Genomic DNA, 19,211 nt, shown 5'->3' on the forward strand with positions numbered 1-19,211 from the left:
TAGTCACTTGTATCAAATGCCACCTCCCCAACCACCCTCCGTGACGTGGCCTCCTCCTCTGTGCTCTTCTCTAGCTCAGCAGCCTCTTCATTTTCTCAGTGGTGTTCATTCCTTTCCTTTATTTGTTTCCTCACCGCCCTCTCATCCACTAGGATTGAGGGTGAGAACTTTGTCTGTCTCGTTCATTTTTGTATTTCTAGGTCCTGGCAAAGGGTCTGGCCCATGCTAAGTTTTCACTCACTTCTTTTTTTAATTACTAAATTGATTTCCAGCCCCCAGTCTCCCTGGTTTTGCAGCCCCTTTGCCCATCATGGTCTGTTCCTTCTTGAACCCCAATTTCAAATTCCAGTTAGAATGTTACAGACTGGTTCCTCTGGCGCAGGTACCTATCCCCGATTCCAAGAGTTGTGTTCAGGGTGGCGGAGTCCTGGGGGATAAGTGTGGCCTCCTAGACCCACATCCTCAGCAAAGTTTGTAGGTAGGGCAGATTCCTTCTGAAAAGAATAGAGACAAAAGTCAGTTTCAAAGAACACGAGCTGGGCCGGAAGCTCATGTTTAAAAGTACAAACTGAAAACCCCTGGTTAAAATGTCTTCTTCTGCTAGTGGACCGTTAGCTCTGGCACTTTTTAAAAAATCCCCTAAGCAATGATATGGACTACAGACTGTAAAAATAGGAATCATGGCTCTTCATTTACCTCTGTGTCCCTAGTACCAAGCACGAGGCTTAGCATTAGTTACTCGGTAAATACGAATTGAGTGAGTGAGGGTTCAGTTTGGGTGAAATTAGAGAGTAGCCTAACCCCTCAAAAATAAAGGAAAGGAAGAACAAGCTTCTTTGATTCCTCCCTCCCCAGTACAGTTGGACTCATTAGCCTGCAGTGTATTCCGTCCGAAACGTATGCCATTTTTCTTCTTGATGAATTGAAAGTCTGGTCTCTCAGGGCCGCATTCTAAGCAAGGCACAGCTATTACCCCATCGACCATTCTTCATCGCTTGATATCGAAATCTGTCAGGAGAAGCATAAGATTGTTTGTAGCTTTTATCGATCTCTTCTTGGCCTTTGACTCAGTGGATGTGTTACGAATGACAAATGATTGGGCACCCCAAGGACCTCTCCCCTGCCCAGCCCAGCTGCTACCTGCTCCTCATATAACCCACATCTGATGGCACTGGGTACGTCACGATCCGCAGGCCGTTTCAAGCGGGGATAAAACAGGGTCGTGTATTGTCCGCTCCTTTTCAAACTTGCGCCCTAATGACTCAAGCCGGCATTTGGACCCGCCGCGTGCTCCCCGGATGTATCAGAAAGAAACGCGTGAATGTGACTCTGTGAGGATAGCACGGTTTTGTTGTTATGAACTCAGGACGGCCTCAAAGGATGTCTGACTGTCCTAATACAACCAAAAGAAAGGTTTATCGTGAACTGGGGTTGGCGTCTGCAGGCTTCACCCTTTGGGGTTGTGACGGTGTGAAGATTTTTGGAGTCTGATAGGTAGTAATTTGTATTTTTGCTCAGGCACGGATTTGAATGATGCCCATGGGACTGTTGTGCAGAAAGACGGCTCTTGGCTAATGAGTGATTTAGCTGCCTGCCCAGCACCCCGACCAGGCGCAGTTTTCTTCTCTGTTCAGGGTCGAGTCGGCTTTGTGTTTTCAGAGGCATTTTATGGGAGAATTATATTCTAAGCAGTATCACCAAATTGGGAGGTGAATGAAGGTACCAGCATGGTTCCCTCAGGAACATCAAAACATCAAGACTTCAACATTCTACAGCTAGACTCATAATTTTGGCAGATGTTCCCTAATATTTAACTCGCTTGTATCTAAGGCTTTTATAGCAGGTTGACTCATGTAGGTACCGCAAGGCACAACATTTGTCTTGGAGTTATCAGTTATCCAAACTGTGGGGCTCGTTTTGATTTTTTTTTTTTTTTTTTTGGCTGCACCTGCAGCATGCCGAAGTTCCTAGGGCCACAGATCGAACCACAGGGACAATGCCAAATCCTTAACCACCAGGCCACCAAATATCTTTTTGATAGTTTTTGATGCTTTTGGGGGCAACTGGTAATGCTGACACTGAACATTTTCCCGGGTAAAATTATTGCAACCATTTTCAGTAATGAACTTGTGAAACCTTAATCATGTAATTGTTTATGCATTAGAATGGAACCAGAAATCTTTTATGGTGATGATGATTTTATTTGTAGTGGTAGTTTCAACATTTACGCAGTGCTTACTATGTACCTGTCCCCTGAGCTAAATACTTTAGAGGCGTTTACCTGTTTAATCCTCGCCAACAGCCATCATTGATGTTACGTGGTTACCCCACACACGTGGATGCTCAGAAGGCATTTGTGGACATTGAATGGATTCCCCCTTATCAGATCATCTCAGAGAGATCCCGCAGACCTTAACCCGGGTCTGTCTGCCTCCAAGAGGCCCTTCGCCAAATGTCTTAGTCTGCAAGCCCAGGCTCCTGTAGCCCTGCAGCTTATAGGCTGTTTCCTAAGGAAATCAGGTTGTTGGAGCAAACACCCCTGCCCTTTGACAACAGCGTAGCGTAGCTCTGCTTTCTGTTTTAGGACAGAAAGGAAAGGCGCCGTATGGCTCTGGATGATGTGTCTCTTGCAGGAAGTTCTTGAGGATTTTTCTCAGTCATACAGTGTCTCCTTTAAGAGAACCTATGAGGAAAGTTTTCCTGAGACCAAAAAGCTGCTTTGTTGTTAGCCGTATAGGCAGTGGGAAATCTTCCAAACAGCTAGGGTTTTTCCCTCTTTGCGGTGGCTTCTAGGAAACTCAGGCCCATATTTACGGCTGGCCTCTCACAGCTTTAAAGGACTTTGTGACATGCAGCCTAATCTTATTCTGTTGTCTTCAGTTTACTTATCCATACCTAATTTTCCCTTGTTCTGAATTTGTTCTCTAATTTTCTCCTTCAAGTGAGATATATTTCTGTAAGCTGCTTTAGATCTTTTCTGAAAAAAAAATAGAGCATACATTTTAAAAAGATTTCTCTATTCAGCTTCTAGCCCTTAACAGTATATCCTCTGTCCCACATTGATGGTTATCTAGTTCATAGAATGCTTTTAACCCTTGTCTCCTCCCTTCCCTACTTTTTTTTTTTTTTGTATTTTTAGGGCCTCACCTGTGGCATATGAAAGTTCCCAGGCTAGGGGTCAAATCCAAGCTGCAGCTGCTGGCCTGCGCCACAGCCACAGCAACACAGGATCCAAGCCATGTCTGCAACCTACACCACAGCTCACAGCAACACCAAATGCTTAACCTGCCGACCGAGGCCAGGGATGGAACCAGCATCCTCATGCATACTAGTTGGGTTTGTTGGCGCTGAACCATAGTGGGAGCACCCCTAGTCTTTGATTAGTGTGATTTTATGACCTGTTTTCCTTGGATCAACCACACCTGGGGAGAATTAGCATCACCTGACCAGCCGTGGGGTGACCGTCTTGAGCACGGAGCCCGGCGTTAATGGTCTGTATAGCGGATGCCCCAGAGTCTTCCAGATCCACTAGTTACACACACCCCATAATAAGAATACCAGACAAGTCCAAATTTTCCCAGGCAAAATCAATCCCGGAAACAGCCACCTCCATGATACCCGGCACCAGGACGCGGTCTAATTTCAGAACCAGAACTGCAGATGCTCCACTCCCTCCATCCTCAGGCCTCTTCTTGGTGGCCGCACAAGTCTCCCATCCCTGTGCTGCCACCTGTCCTCCCCAGAGTGACCCTCCCCGCTGCTGCCACACCCTCAGCTCGGCTCACGATCTCTGACTCCGGTGCCTCCAGCTGGTCCCCTGGGGTGGTGGTTCTGTGACTGCAGTGGTCTCCAGCTGGTGGGATGTGGTACCCTGGTGTCCATACAGATACTGTCACATCATGATCAACGTACAACAGTTTGCATTTTGTATAACCAGAGATGCAAACTGTTCACACATTGCTTACTAGTCCATTCTTCGCAGCAAATCAAGTTTTCTACCTTGACCGTGGTCTCTTACAGACTCTGGAGGTAAAATTCTCATGTGTGTCTCAAACACACAGTCTTCCTTGGTGCCAGCTTGCTAATATCCATTGCCTCTTACATCTTACTGGTGCCAAAGTGACCTCTGCCCTACACCAGGTCCTGTCACATGCCCACCTTAACTTTCAATAAGACGGGCTCAGCGATGTGTGTTATCATGGAGTTGTAGCAAAAATAAATGTTAAGCTTGATCAAAAATGTATAATGTTAGGAGTTCCCTTGTGGTGCCGAAGGTTAAGGATCCGGCATTGCCGCTGCAGGAGCTCGGGTCACTGCTGTGGTACGGGTTTGATCCCTTGCTCAGGAACTTCTACATGCCACGGGTGTGACCAATATATATATATTATATTGTAAAAATATATATATAGAGAGAGAGTTATACACCTTTTATACTGTTCTGATGAATAGAAAATATTTTCAGTTTTCTGAAAGGTGCTTAAGAAACTGTTTACTTCTGAATTTAGGCAAGACTACTATCAAAATTGTGGTTTTGCATATCCGTGAACACACACTCAAGAATTTGGAAGCCGCTTTTTTACTTCTTTTGGCGCGTCACTTTTAAAAAGAATTTCCTTTTTGCCACCTTTCATATTTTCATATTCGTAGCTCTTTGTTAGGCCCTCAGAAAAAAGTCTAACGCCTTTAACTTATCAGCTGCCCCCAGACAGGCAACTTGGGACAGATGTCCCCGGGGCTTCGGGACCCAGATCATTTGAAGCTTCTTTCAGATCGCTCTCAGCAACCACCCCCCTCCCCAAGCTGACCCAAAGACAAGGTCCTTTGTCTTTCTCCTGCTTCTAGTTAAGTCCCTATGCCCCTGGGGTACACATGCATTCACTTGGGAGCAGCCTCACCCTCTTTGTAAGAAAGAATATCTGTGGGTTCTAAAATTGGCTCCTCCCCTTTCCCCCCACTGGGCGAATTTAAGGAAAGTCAGGCCCCAAACCCGAGGGTTGCCTGCTGAGATTGACTTACCAGAAAGGGCTCCCAGTCTCATGGCACAACTAATATTCTTATTTTTATATGGAACTATTTTAATTAAAGCAGTTACTCTGGACGCCTTTATGTGTAAGGATGGTATGCTCTTTGTCCTCAGCTTTTTAATTGGGCTATTGCAGTTATCACTGTGCTGCAGTCTTTTAAAATATAATCTCAGGCTGTGTTTGCTTAATAGATGCGAAGGCTTTTTAATGACTGTGGGAGTACATTTCAGCCACTCTAAGTGTTTTTTCTGAGCCCTGCGATAGTTCCACGATTTCCCTCCAAATTCGCCTTCTTGCTCTTCACTGAGCCTGCTCTTGCCGATGTCACCTGGGACCTCCCTGCCACCAGATCCAGCGGAGCCCTCTCGTCTTTAGCTCTCGGGCCCACATTGCGCGTGGATGGTCTGAGAACGTTCTCCTGCCTCAGCGTCTGCACCTCTGCTCTCATCGTGGTCCTCCTGCCTCCCTTTTCCACCTTCCCAGCTTCTTTGAGGGGGTCCTCCTCTTCCCCTGGCCCTTAAGTTTGGATGCCCCTTGGGCTTCTGTCTCACACTCTTCTCACTCTTCGTGCTTTTCCTCATGATCTTTCCTGCCCCCGTGGCTTCAAGTACCGTCTTTGGTCTGGTGACTCACAGAGCCATATATTCTTCCCAGGTCTCTGCCCATAGCGTATAGGACCATCTGCCCAAATGCCCACTGGACGTGGCCATGGGCAACGGAACCTTAAAGTGCCCACCACTGACTCATCATCGACCCTCTTCACCCATGCAAACCACTGGGTAAATGGCTCTATCTTCCTTTCAGTTGCTCATTTCAGAAACCAGGAAATCACCCATTGCCCACATCCAATCTCTTACCACATCTTGTTGGGTATATGCTCTAAGTAGTTTTTATGGCTAAGTTGCCCTTTTTCACATGGATGTGCACATACAATGCCAGACAGACAGCTTTTTGAGGATAGATAGAGAGATAGAAAGGTAGGTAGGTAGATAGATAGAGAAATAGGCATGGATATATATTGTATGTATTATGTAAGTATGGAAATATATATAGGTACTAATTTAAATTTCACAACCACCTGATGAGCTGTAGATACTTTTGTTACCTTTGTTTTATAGATGAGGTAACTGAAGTTCAAAAAGATTAATTAACTTGTCCAAAGTCACACAACTAGTGGGTTGTAGAGCTGGTCCCCCCATCTCATGCACAGCAGGTTGTAATTTTTTAAAAGTTCTGTGATCTCGCCATTGTTATCGGCTATTTCAATACCCCTGAGACCTTCCATGCACAAAAATCTTGAGAGGTTTGTTTAAAATTCAGGCTGTGTGGAGTTTCCATTGTGGCTCAGGGGTAACACACCTGACTAGTATCCATGAGGATGCAGGTTTGATCCCTGGCCTCGCTCAGTGGGTTAAGGATCCGGTGTTGCCATGAGCTGTGGTGTAGGTCGCAGGTACGGTCGGGATCTAGTGTTGTTGTGACTGTGGTGTAGGCCGGCAGCTGCAGCTCCGATTCGACCTCTAGCCTGGGAATTTCCATATGCTGCTGGCGTGGCCCCAAAAAGCAAAAAATAAAAAAATAAAAAATAAATAAATTCAGGCTGTTATTTGGCAGGTTTGGAGTGAGCCAAATAGCAGGTGTTTTTTACATGCTCCCATTGTAAACATGATTCGTATGTGTTCTTCATTCGATCTCTTGAGGGGACAGGAATAGGAAAAGAGCAAGCATTTTGCTTCTGTGAACCCCCTCGTCGGTGTGACGTTTGTGTCATTTCTTCTTTCTCTGAGCTTCTAGCACATTCTCTTGCTCTACCTGACTTCTCAAAGATTTCATTCATCAAGGTTTGATAAGATCACATCCAGTTTGTCAGAATCCTCAGCTGTTGTTAACGTGAGTCTGGGGCCTGATTTCCTTAATGTTGTAAAGAGTCCTTTTCTCAAATGTCCCACTCTGCCCACAGCATCTTTCTGTTTTCAAACAAGCAAAATAACAAAAACGAAACAACAAAAAGCCTTCACATCTCTCCTTTACTTGCGAAATAGAGTAGGTGCTTTTTTTTTTTTTTTTTTTTTTTTTTGGTCTTTTGTGCCATTTCTTGGGCCGCTCCCACAGCATATGGAGGTTCCCAGGCTAGGGGTCTAATTGGAGCTGTAGCCACCGGCCTACGCCAGAGCCACAGCAACGCGGGATCCGAGCCGCTTCTGCAACCTACACCACAGCTCACGGCAACGCCGGATCGTTAACCCACTGAGCAGGGGCAGGGACCAAACCCGCAACCTCATCGTTCCCAGTCTGATTTGTTGACCACTGCGCCACGACAGGAACGCCAATTTTTTTTTTTTAATTAAAAAAAATTTTTTTGGTCTTTTATGGCCATACTTAGGGCATATGGAAATTCCCAGGCCAGGGGTCAAATCAGAGCTGCAGCTGCTGGCCTACCCCACAGCCACAGCAATGCCAGATCCCAGCCAAGTCTGCCACCTCCACCACAGCTCATGGCAATATGCCAGATCCTTAACCCACTGTGCGAGGCCAGGGATCAAACCCGAATCCTCATAGATACTAGTCAGGTCCTTAACCTGCTGAGGCACAATGGCAATTCCAGGGTAGGTACTCTTTCGCTGGTCAGTTGAGAGTTTCCACGGTCCTGCCACAATCAGTCTTTGGAGCTTTTGCTCCTGTGGCCCACGGTCCAGCCAAATGGCCTTTCCTCACCATCACCTGGGCTTCGGGGGCTTCTCTGTGCCTCTCCATCCTCCTGGATGCCTTCCTGAACTATGCCTCTGCCTTACCTGAGTCCCCTATGGGAAAGTCATCTTTTACTCCAAAAATTCTTCACATTTCTCTATGGCATCTGTCATACTTCACAGTATTAGACTTATTTGTTGCACATTTCTTACCTTTTCTAGTGGGCAGGACTCATGGTTCTTTTTTGTTGTATCCCCAGTGGCACCAAGCTCACTAACAAATGTCTACATATTGGCTAAAAGATCAACTTTGGTAAAAATCTGGTATCCGATCCATTCATCTTCCTTTTCTTAAATTTTTTTTTGGCTGCACCTGTGGCATGCAGAAGTTCCCAGGCCAGGGATCGAACCCACGCCACAGCAGTAACAACACTGAGTCCTTTTCTTTTGATGGCTGAACCCCTGGCATATTCAAGCTCCCAGGCCAGGGATTAAATCTGAGCTGCAACTGCAGCCCATGCCACAGCTGCAGCAACACTGGATCCTTTAGCCCACTGTGTTGGACTGGAAAACAAACCTGCACCTCAGCAGCGACCCAAGCTGCTGCAGTCAGATTCTTAACCCACTGCACCACAGTGGGAAGTCCTAAACATACTTTTCTGGTGATAAAAAGAATACATGCTCATTATAAAAAATTTGAGATATATTGAAAAAGCCCTGGAAAATTAAATTCATCTGTAATCCTACCACCTATGGATAATCACTATTAAGATTTAGTGTATGTCCTTTTTCTAACTCAATTTATATACAAAATGGGTTTATATATTTTACTGTGCTTCTTTACTTAAACACAAAGTATACTCTTTTTGAAGACTTGGTTACTCTTCCACAAACAACTTTGTCTCCTTCCATCTAAATCTCTTAATCTCTTCGGGGTGTCTGACTCCACAACAGCAGTAAATATCATGGCTGCAGACATCCTTATCCTGCAGTTCCAGGTAAGTTTTTTAGGTGGTATATGAGGGTTATCTTTTTTCTTTCTTTTTTTTTAAATGAGAGTTGCAACGTTTATTTCAGGTTCTCTCTCTCTCTCTCTCTCTTTTTTTTTTTTTCTTTTTTGCCACCCAGGCAGTATGTGGGAATTCCTGGGCCAGGGATTGAACCTCCGCTGCACAGCAGCAACCAGAGCCACAGCGGTGAGAACGCAGGAGCCTCAGCCCGCTAGGCCATCAGCGAACTCCCGGGTTATCTTTTTCCAATCAATGTGTGTCTAAGAATATCTCAAACTGTGTCTCCCATACACACAGCTAGGCTGGTTTTTAAATTTCTCAGTCATCACCTCTCTCTCCTAAAACTTCACACATTTTGATCTGTTTTATATTATTTTCCTAGGCCTGATGTAACAAATTACCACAAACTGAATGACTTCAAACAACAGAAACTTTGTCTCTCTTTGTTCTGGAGGCTAGAAGTCTGATGTCAAGATGTCGGCAGGGCCAGGGCCTCCCTCTCTGAAGGTTCAAGGGGAAAGTCCTTCCTCGGCTCTGGGCTTCTGAGGCTGCCAGTGATTGATGGCTGGCATCCTCTGGCTTGTAGCTGCTTCACTCCCGGCTCTGCTCCTGCATTACAGGGCCTCCTGACCTGCATGTCTGTATCTGCATCTCCCTCTCTCTCATCTTCTAAGGACACCAGCCCTTGGGCTCGTAAAGATCCTCTTTGCAAATAAGGGCACATTCTGGTTCCAGGTGGGTGTAGATTTGGGGAGGGGAAAGAGGAAACACCCTTCAACCGGTATAGTTACCTGCTGGCCTTTTGTGTTCAGGAAGACACCTGAGGCAGTTTATTTTCTTCGTGGTAACTGTCCCTCCCTGCCTGGATCTTTCTCAAGTCTCCTTTATTCTTTGATGTTCCACGTTCCCATAGTTTCTCTGCGTGTGTCTGGTCTCATCAGTTTTGCTTACAACATTTCGTGATGCTTAGACCCAGGTCTTATGTTTCGAATGAATGTTTTCTTCAACTATATCTTTGATGATTGCTCATTTTCTCCCCTTGCAACAAGAAAGGGCTTTTTCTCCGTCCTCCCTGTCTTTTCTTTCTCATTATTTTCATTTTGTCTCTTTTTATTCTGAGAAAGCATCTCAAATGATAAACCCATTACTCTTTCTGTATTCCGCAATAAACATCTTGCTTTCTGCCTCCAAAGAGGATGTTAATCCTACATCTGCATTTTTTGGTCCTCTTTTATCTTGCCCACTTCCACAAGCTTTATACGGTTGTTGCCAAAATTGTGGCTTCTGGCCGATTGAGGACAACTGCTTCTCTAAAATTTTCTTTTGGTTTATTGTAAAAAAAAAAAAAAAAATAGTGTGCTTCCTTTTTTAGTTTTCAGGATCATATGTAGCATTATTTTCATAACTCCCATGTTGTTTTTTTCTTTTTGCACAATCTTCAGACAAAAACAAAGAGCTACTCAGACCTTGCATTTTCCAACAGACAGAATGTTCAACTGGCCCTCAGCTCTCCTTACTGAACTATTGCAGCTTCTCTGAACTGAACATCTGGATGACTGGTGGTTGTGGGAAGCTCCCTGACCAATATCTGGGGTCTGGTTGGTGTTTATCTTATAAAACTCTGCCAGAGATAGGCTGTTCTCCGTGCTTGGCTTTTTGCTCTTCTGAACCAGTGGCTCTAGAATTGATAGGTATATCCAGGGTTTAGGGGGCTGCAGGGAGCAGTCTGGTTGGACGAGGAGTGTTCAAGTAATGCTTGCTTAGCTTTTTACAGAACCTTGAGAAATATCATCTGTGTAGATTAAAAAGTGGGATGGAGATTACGAAGTTTAAATCTTCCCCCACCCCCAACCACACTTAGGGGCAGCCAACAGCTTGGCGTATTGGCAAACCTGCATGCCCCAGGATGCTCTGCCACCAGGACCCTTCCAGCTCCCTCCCGATCCATGGTACTTTGCTTCGGAAGGCTGCATGTTTTGAGGTGCACTTGGTCTTCCTCCCTCCCCACATCTCACCCAATGTTTTCTTGGAGAGAAAAAGAGATGCTAGAATGGCTGGGGCTATCTTAAAATGCAGTGCTCATGCAGTAAAATGATGACCCCTGATGTTTTATTGTTGCTTCTCATATAGACCCAGTGTTTCTTAGCCAAAAGCAGATGGAGGAGAGGAGAATAAAGTACCTCCCAGCTCTGTGATGACCACAGGTTTGCTCTGTTTCAGGCCACCAAGTGTGTTTCCCAGTTCTTCTCCACTGGCCATGTACGAAGTAAAAAATGCCCTGATATTTTGGCCACAAGATAGGCAGTCTGTCTTCAGACTCAGCAACTGTCATCTTTTGTGCTGAATCCTCACAAATATTTTACTGGGAATTTGCATATCAGGAGCTGCCTGTCAGATATCATTTTCATGAGGAAACTAAGGCAGATATATGTTGAGATGGAGGGTGAGATGACAGTACTCATCCTGCCTTCCCTCCGATTTCTCAAGAGACCAGGCGGAAAGATCATTGCTTAGAAGAAAAGGTGTTCCCACAGCGGTGACTTGGTGACGGACAAATCAGGGGCAAAGTGGGAGTGGTATTGGGACATGAAAAGGAATGAGTGAAAGAACTGGGGTGGTAGTGACAGTCTAGCCAGGCTCACGGGGCAGGAGCTTGTGTGGACTTGGTCTTATGGAGTCTTGTTACTCTGAACACAGAATGGAAAAGTGAGCATTTACTAGGTAGAGGGTGATTGGGAGCTGGGATCGACTTGGTGGGATTAAGTAGAAGTCAGCAGTACGAAGGTCTGGGTGTGGGTAAGGGCAGTGTTGAGATTAACTGCAGATCCCCAGCTAGAATGTGTACCAGCAGAGCCAGGTGGGTTATCAGTTAGAGACTGTGATGACAAAGCTGAACCAGGGTGGGTGGGAACCGGTTTAGGATTTTAGCAGTGGATGGCAAAGCCATGAAGTCAAGGGAGGGCATTAGATTTGAGAAAGCAGAAGGACGCAAGCTCAAGACAGTGGATAAATCACTGTGATGGACGTTGAGTTTGCCGAGGATGGTGGCCAGAGGTGAGGGTGCTGAGAAAAGCCTGAGCCCAGATCCGAGACGTTGGTGGTTCTTCAGCCAACCTTTATCTTCATTGCTGGAGAATCTTCTAACCAACCTGGGTGTTCTGATATGCGCCCTGGTGCTCAGCCCTCCAGCTGCCCAACCTCCCAGATCTATTCCCTGCCCTTTGGCCAAAGCCGAATAGGATGGAGGTGAAGACTGGGAGAAAGAGAACATCTCTCCTGGTCCCCGTTCCCCACGTCTCTCCCTGCAGGTGGCACAAGTGAACCAGAGTGACCAGGAGAAAGGGCCCAGGAGCAGCACCCACCGGGCAGGGGAGGGCTCATTCCACCCATATTTAGGCCTTTTTTGGTGGAAACATTTTAACTTTCTTCCCTTCTGCGCAGTCCTCGATAAGTCCGGGGTATGTATATTTCTATGTGTTTGCGTGTCTGTGATTTGCATATTCAGTGGTCTGTTTGACCACTGTTTGTGGTTTTTAAAAATCTGCTTATGTTGGGAATCATTTCTCAAAGGTCCTATGCATCTTGCAGAGTAAACTGCATTATAGCAATGAAACCTTCAGCTCCCCCAAGCGGAGTCGCCCCTCCAGCCTCTGAGCTCCGCCCCGTGCCCCATCCTCGCTTCTGTGCTGCGGCATTTAACCAGGTTGTGTGGTGATTTATCTGTTTATACGTGTGTGTGTGTGTGTGTGTCTCGCACTAGGCTCTGTGCTCCTCCAGGGCAGAGATCATGTTGCATTTGTCTTTATAAATCCAGTGGTTAGTACAGACCCTGAGAGATTGGTTCTCAGTAATGTTGGAAGAGAAGCAGATGTTTAAACATGCCTTCCAGGAGTTTACCTGCAGCATTAAAATGGCTTAATCATACTAATAAGGATCAGGACATTTTATATGAATCATTACTGTATTAGTGTTATTATTGTGATGGCGTCGCTGTTGTTATAACAGGATTGAGCGCCTCCTATGTCCAGGCACTAGCCTAGGTGCAGCCCGTGTTTTGTATCATTGAATCCTCTCCATGAGCCTAGAAGTGGCTGCACTCATTGTCCTCATTTTAGAGATAAGGAAAATGAAATTTGGAGAGGAAAGAACTAACTGATTTGCCCAAGGTCGCACAGCTAATGCATGTGGAACTGAGATTTGAACCTAATCAGTTGAGTGCCAGAACACACTTGTAACCCTTCATTTTAAAGAAAGGAGATGGGCGGGAGGGACGGAAATCTGAACTATTACTTTTAAAGATATAATTTACACACATTTTTTTCAGCTGTGCCCACGACACGTGAAAGTTCCCAGGCCAGGGATTGAACCCGTGCCACAGCAGTGACTCGAGCTGCTTGCAGTGACCATACTGGATCCTTAACCCCCTGTGCCACAGAGAACTCCCTAGTTTACATAAATTTTTAAGGAATTTTTTCCCCTAGGTTAAAATCCTGTTCCTGTGATTTAGGATACCTGAATGCCAAGTACACAGGGCATGACAAACAGAGACTGCAGGGAATCTGAGCATTGCTTTAGGTATGAAACCGACATTTGCCTAAAGAAACAAAGCAATGCAGTGCAGAGGAAAAGAGCCTTTTGCTTTTGAAAATGCATGTATTTGTATTCATTTAGGAGATATCCTCTTCTAATTGCTGCTAAGATTAAACTAAGAATACATTTATTTACAGTAATTAATGAATACTGTATTCTTCCTATTTTTAATTTTTCTTGCATTAATTTGCTAAATCATGGATATTATTGCTGGGATATCACTTTTTTTTTTTTCCAAAAATGAAACATCTAATACATTGAACACTGTTTAGTGTTCAGTGAATCCATCACAGTGTGGCTGAGACTGGACCAAAACCTTTTCTTCAGCTATTACATTATATGAATTTCCACCGTTTTTAGGGGATATGACTAACTGGTGGAGTTTTAGCCTGAGAAACTGCAGGGATCTTGGTCACCCAGACCTGCGCCAAACTCCAGCATGTCAGAGCCTCCTCCAGTAGAACTTTCTGGGATTGTGGAAATGTGTCATTTGTACTGTCCAGCATAGCAGCCACCTGCTGCTGAACACTTGCAAGACGCACGGTGCAACAGAGGAACTGAGTGTTTTTTATTTTAGTAGTTTAATTAATTTGAAATTAGATTTAAGTGGGGCTAGTGGTTTCAGTAATGGCTGATGCAGAAACTCTAAAGGCATAGCTCACAGGGCCTGGCAGAGCCTAACCTGGTGACGATTTGATCTGCTTTTCCCGTTTTCTCTCTCATCGGGCACATCCCTCCTCAGCACTGCTCTTTTGGTGTAGGACCAAATTAGAGACATTCGACAAAGTACAGTGAAATAACGTAAAAATCTGGTCCTTTGTTCTGAGCATCACTGAGGCCCAATGTGTGTTAATACCCTTTCCCTAAATTTCTGCAGCAAAACAAATGCCAAAGAATTCTGCTATTTGCATCCTCTAAAGGGAAGCTCCCTGCTTTCCCGGGCAGTGAGGGTGACTGGCAGGTGGGGTGGGGCCCTTCCCCTCCTCCTGAGGCCCTCAGAGCCGGGACTGCCTCTGTGGGGCGTGTTCTGACATCCTCCCCCGTCCTACAAGCAGTTCTTGGTATATGCAGATTTCTTAATAAATAATCTTCATTATGTATATTTTGCTAGAAAATTGCCATTTCACTAAAATTTTGGGGAATATTTGCCTAGTCTCATGTGGTAGTCTCCCACACTTTTTAAAATCTCTTCTTAGCAATTACACTTTCTTCATCACTGTGTATTTGTGCTTTTTCTCTGCTTTTTATTTATTTATTTTATTGAAATATAATTGATGCACATTATTGTGTTAGTTTCAGGTGTACAGCAAAGTGATACTGAATCACTTTGTGTAGATATGTATACAAATACATATATATTCTTTTACAGATTCTTTTCCACTCTGGGTTATTACAGGATTTTGAATATAGTTCCTCGTGCTGGGTAGTACACCCTTGTTGTCTCTCTCTTTTATATATAGTTGTGTGTATTTGTTAATCCCAAACTCCTAATTTATAAAAATATGGAACACTTCATGAATTTGCACGGCATCCTTCTGCAGTGACCACGCTAATCTTCTCCGTGTCTTTCCACATTTAGAGCACATGCTGCCAAAGCTGGCCCTCGCCTTTTTAGAATCGGACTTGCTGGTGATCTCTTGGATGTGTTTATTGATTCTACTGCCTTTCTAAATCTGTAATCTCTGCTCTGATCGTCTGTTGATTCCTTCCCCCTGTTTTCCTTGGGCTTATTTCATTGTTCTTTTTATATCTTCTAAAAGTTAATGCCTTAGTTCATCATTTTTATTCCTTCTTGGTTAATAACGAAGTCATTTAAGATTATGAATTTTCCTGTAAATATGGCATCTGTCCCATTATCTGTTTTGATAGGTACTTTTCTCGTTGTTGAATAGTGTCCAGTTTTAGTTTTCCTACTTGATCCAAGAGTTTTTTCAGATATATATTTTTATTTTTATTTTTTTAATTACTCCATGAATTTTATGACATTCATAGTTGTACAATGACCTTCACAACCCAGCTTTATAGCATTTCCATCCCAAACCCCCAGCCCATCCCCCACCTCCTAACCTGTCTCCCTTGGAAACCATAAGTTTTTCAAAGTCTGTGAGTCAGTATCTGTTCTGCAAAGAAGTTCATTGGTGTCCTTTTTTTAGATTCCATGTGTAAGTGATAGCATATGATGTTGGTGTCTCACAGTCTGACTAACCTCGCTTAGCATGATAACCTCCAAGTCCATCCATGTTGCTTCAAATGCTGCCATTTCTTTCCTTTTAATGGCTGAGTAATGTTCCATTGTGTATATGTACCACATCTTCCTTATCCACTCCTCTGTCAATGGACATTTAGGTTGTTTCCATGTCTTGGCTACTGTATATAGTGCTGGAATGAACATTGGAGAACATGTATCTTTTCGAGTCATGGTTGTCTCTGGATAGATGCCCAGGAGTAGGACTGCTGGATCAAATGGTAATTCTGTTTTTAGTTTTCTGAGGAATCTCCATCCTGTTTTCCACAGTGGTTGCAGCAATTTACATTCCCACCAACAGTGTAATAGGGTTCCCTTTTCTCCACATCCTCTCCAGCATTTATTGTTCATAGACTTTTTGATGATGGCCATTCTAGCTGGTGTAAGGTGGTACCTGTAGTGGTTTTGATTTGCATTTCTCTAATAATAATGAGTGATGTTGAACATCTTTTCATGTGTTTTTTTGGCCATCTGTATGTCTTCTTTGGAGAATTATCTGGTTAGATCTTCTGCCAATTTTATTATTTATTTATTTATTTTGTTTTTTAGGGGTGCGCCCGCAGTATGTGAGGTTCCCAGGCTAGAGGTCAAATCCAAGCTGCCGACCTACACCACAGCCACAGCAATACTGGATCCAAGCCTCATCTGCTACCTACACCATAGCTCATGCCAATGCCAGATCCTTAACCCACTGAAGCAAGGCCAGGGATGGAACCTGAATCCTCAAAGATACTAGTCGGATTCATTTCTGCTGAGCCACAATGGGAACTCCATCTTCCGCCCATTTTCTGATGGGGTAGTTTGTTTTTTTGGTATTGAGCTGCAGAAGGTGTGTATAAATTTTGGAGATTAATCCCTTGTCAGTCGCTTCATTTGCAAAGATTTTCTCCCATTCTGTGGGTTGTCTTTTCATTTTCTTTAGGGTTTCCTCTGCTGTGCAGAGACTTTTAAGTTTAATTAAGTCCCATTTGTTTATTTTTGTCTTTATTGTCATTACTCCAGGAGGTGAATGTGAGAAGATATTGCTGTGGTTTATATTGGAGAGTGTTTGGCCTATGTTTTCCTTGCAGAGTTTTATAGTATCCAGTCCTATATTTAGGTCTTTAATCCATTTTGAGTTTATTTGTGTGTGTGGTGTTCGGAAGTGTTCTAATTTCATTCTTTTCCATGTGGCTGTCCAGTTTTCCCAGCACCACTTATTGAAGGGACTGTCTTTTCGTCATTGTATCAGATGTATATTTTTAAAGTCCCCATTTTTTATCCTTTAACACTAATTCCTCATTCAATTGCACTATCCTAAAAAGTCGTCCATACAGTTTCTATTTTGATTTAGAATATTTATCCATGCTTGCTTTCGATCTAATATTGGATCCGTTTTTAAAACTTTAAAGATGTTCTTAAAAGGTGTGTGTTCTCTGTTTGTACCTTGATAAATTCAGTATATGTCTGTTAAATCATGCCTATTAATTTTATTTTATTTATTTATTTTGCTTCTTGGGGCCGCGCCTGCAGTGTATGGAAGCTCCCAGGCCAGGGTGAATTGGAGCTGTAGCTGCAGGCCACAGCCACAGCAGCTTGGGACCCCAGCCACATCTGTGAACTACATCACAGCTCATGGCCATGCCAGATACCTAGCCCACTGAGCGAGGCCAGGGATTGAACCTGTGTCCTTGTGGACACTCGTCAGACTTGTAACCCACTGAGCCATGGTGGAAAATCCCTAATTTGATTATTTGATTCTTCTGTAATTCCTTAATAGTTTTTTGCCTTGACATATCAGAGAACACTTTACTAAAATCCCTCACTATACTTATAATTTTAGAAACTCCATCTATTTATAGTAGTTGTGTTTTATAATGAGTGTCTATAATTATATTTTGGGAGTGAGTGGATCTATTTGTTTATGTACCATAACTTTTTAAATCTGATATTTTCCCCTAAGTTTTACCTTCTGATTTTATTGTCCCTCACCATTTTCCCCCAACTTACCGTGAATGCTTTTACTTTGCCCTTTTTATTTATTTGTTTGTTTGTTTGTTTGTTTTAGGGCCGCACCTGTGGCATATGGAAGTTTCCAGGCTAGACTGGGGGTCTAATAGCCATGGCAATGCCGGATTTTTTTTTTTTCCCGCTGTACAGCATGGGGACCAAGTTACTCTTACATGTGTACATTTTTTTCCCACCCTTTGTTCTGTTGCAACATGAGTATCTAGACGTAGTTCTCAATGCTACTCAGCAGGATCTCCTTGTAAATCTATTCCAAGTTGTATCCGTTAACGCCAAACTCCTGATCCTTCCCACTCCCTCCCTCTCCCATCGAATAGCCACAAGTCTATTCTCCAAGTCCATGATTTTCTTTTCTGTGGAAATGTTCATTTGTGCTGTATGTTAGATTCCAGTTATAAGTGATATCATATGGTATTTGTCTTTGTCTTTCTGACTCATTTCACTCAGTATGAGAGTCTCTAGTTCCATCCATGTTGCTGCAAATGGCATTATGTCATTTTTTATGGCTGAGTAGTATTTCATTGCATATATATACCACATCTTCCCAATCCAATCATCTGTTGATGGACATTTGGGTTGTTTCCATGTCTTGGCTATTGTGAATAGTGCTGCAATGAACAGTACGGCAATGAACTCTTTTAAGTAGAGTTTTGTTCAGATATATGCCCAAGAGTGGGATTGCTGGGTCATATGGTAGTCCTATGTATAGATTTCTAAGGTACCTCCATGCTGTTCTCCATAGTGGCTGTACCAGTTTACATTCCCACCAGCAGTGCAGGAGGGTTCCCTTTTCTCCACAACCCCTCCAGCACTTGTTATTTGTGGACTTATTAATGATGGCCATTCTGACTGGTATGAGGTGGTATCTCATGGTAGTTTTGATTTGCATTTCTCTTATAATCAGCGATGTTGAGCATTTTTTCATGTGTTTGCTGGCCATCTGTGTATCTTCCTTGAAGAACAGTCTATTCAGGTCTTTTGCCCATTTTTCCATTGGTTGATTGGCTTTTTTGCTGTTGAGTTGTATAAGTTGCTTGTATATTCTGGAGATTAAACCCTTGTCCATTGCATCGTTTGAAACTACTTTCTCCCATTCTGTAAGTTGTCTTTTTGTTTTCTTTTGGGTTTCCTTTGCTGTGCAAAAGCTTTTCAATTTGATTAGGTCCCATTGGTTTATTTTTGCTCTTATTTCTATTGTTTTGGGAGATTGACCTGAGAAAATATTCATGAGGTTGATGTCAGAGAGTGTTTTGCCTATGTTCTCTTCCAGGAGTTTGATGGTGTCTTATATTTAAGTCTTTCAGCCATTTTGAGTTTATTTTGGTGCATGGTGTGAGGGTGTGTTCTAATTTCATTGCTTTGCATGCAGCGGTCCAGGTTTCCCAGCAATGCTTGCTGAATAGACTTTCTTTTTCCCATTTTATGTTCTTGCCTCCCTTGTCAAAGATTGATTGACCATAGGTGTCAGGGTTTATTTCTGGGTGCTCTATTCCATTGGTCTGTCTATCTGTTTTGATACCAGTACCACACTGTTTTGATGACTGTGGCTTTGTAATATTTCTTAAAGTCTGGGAAAGTTATGCCCCCTGCTTGGTTTTTGTTTCTCAGGATTGCAATGCCAGATCTTTAACTCACTGAGTGAGGCCAG

The 19,211-nt window shown here is 43.7% G+C and overlaps 1 protein-coding gene and 1 non-coding gene across 29 annotated transcripts in view; one reads left to right on the forward strand and one right to left on the reverse strand.

Annotated features, from left to right (window-relative positions):
- GARNL3 (GTPase activating Rap/RanGAP domain like 3) overlaps nucleotides 1-19,211 on the forward strand; it is a 147,651-nt gene that overhangs the window by 43,770 nt on the left and 84,670 nt on the right. The window lies entirely within an intron of this gene.
- On the reverse strand, nucleotides 14,808-14,910 carry LOC146407281 (U6 spliceosomal RNA). Its single transcript, XR_014832521.1, has one exon. It is a non-coding gene; the product is annotated as a U6 spliceosomal RNA (small nuclear RNA).

This window comes from Sus scrofa, chromosome 1, assembly GCF_054392235.1.
Source record: "Sus scrofa isolate SSC_HxYL_T2T_F1_AM1 chromosome 1, Sscrofa_HxYL_maternal_Yorkshire_Landrace_v2.0, whole genome shotgun sequence".
NCBI lineage: Eukaryota > Metazoa > Chordata > Mammalia > Artiodactyla > Suidae > Sus > Sus scrofa.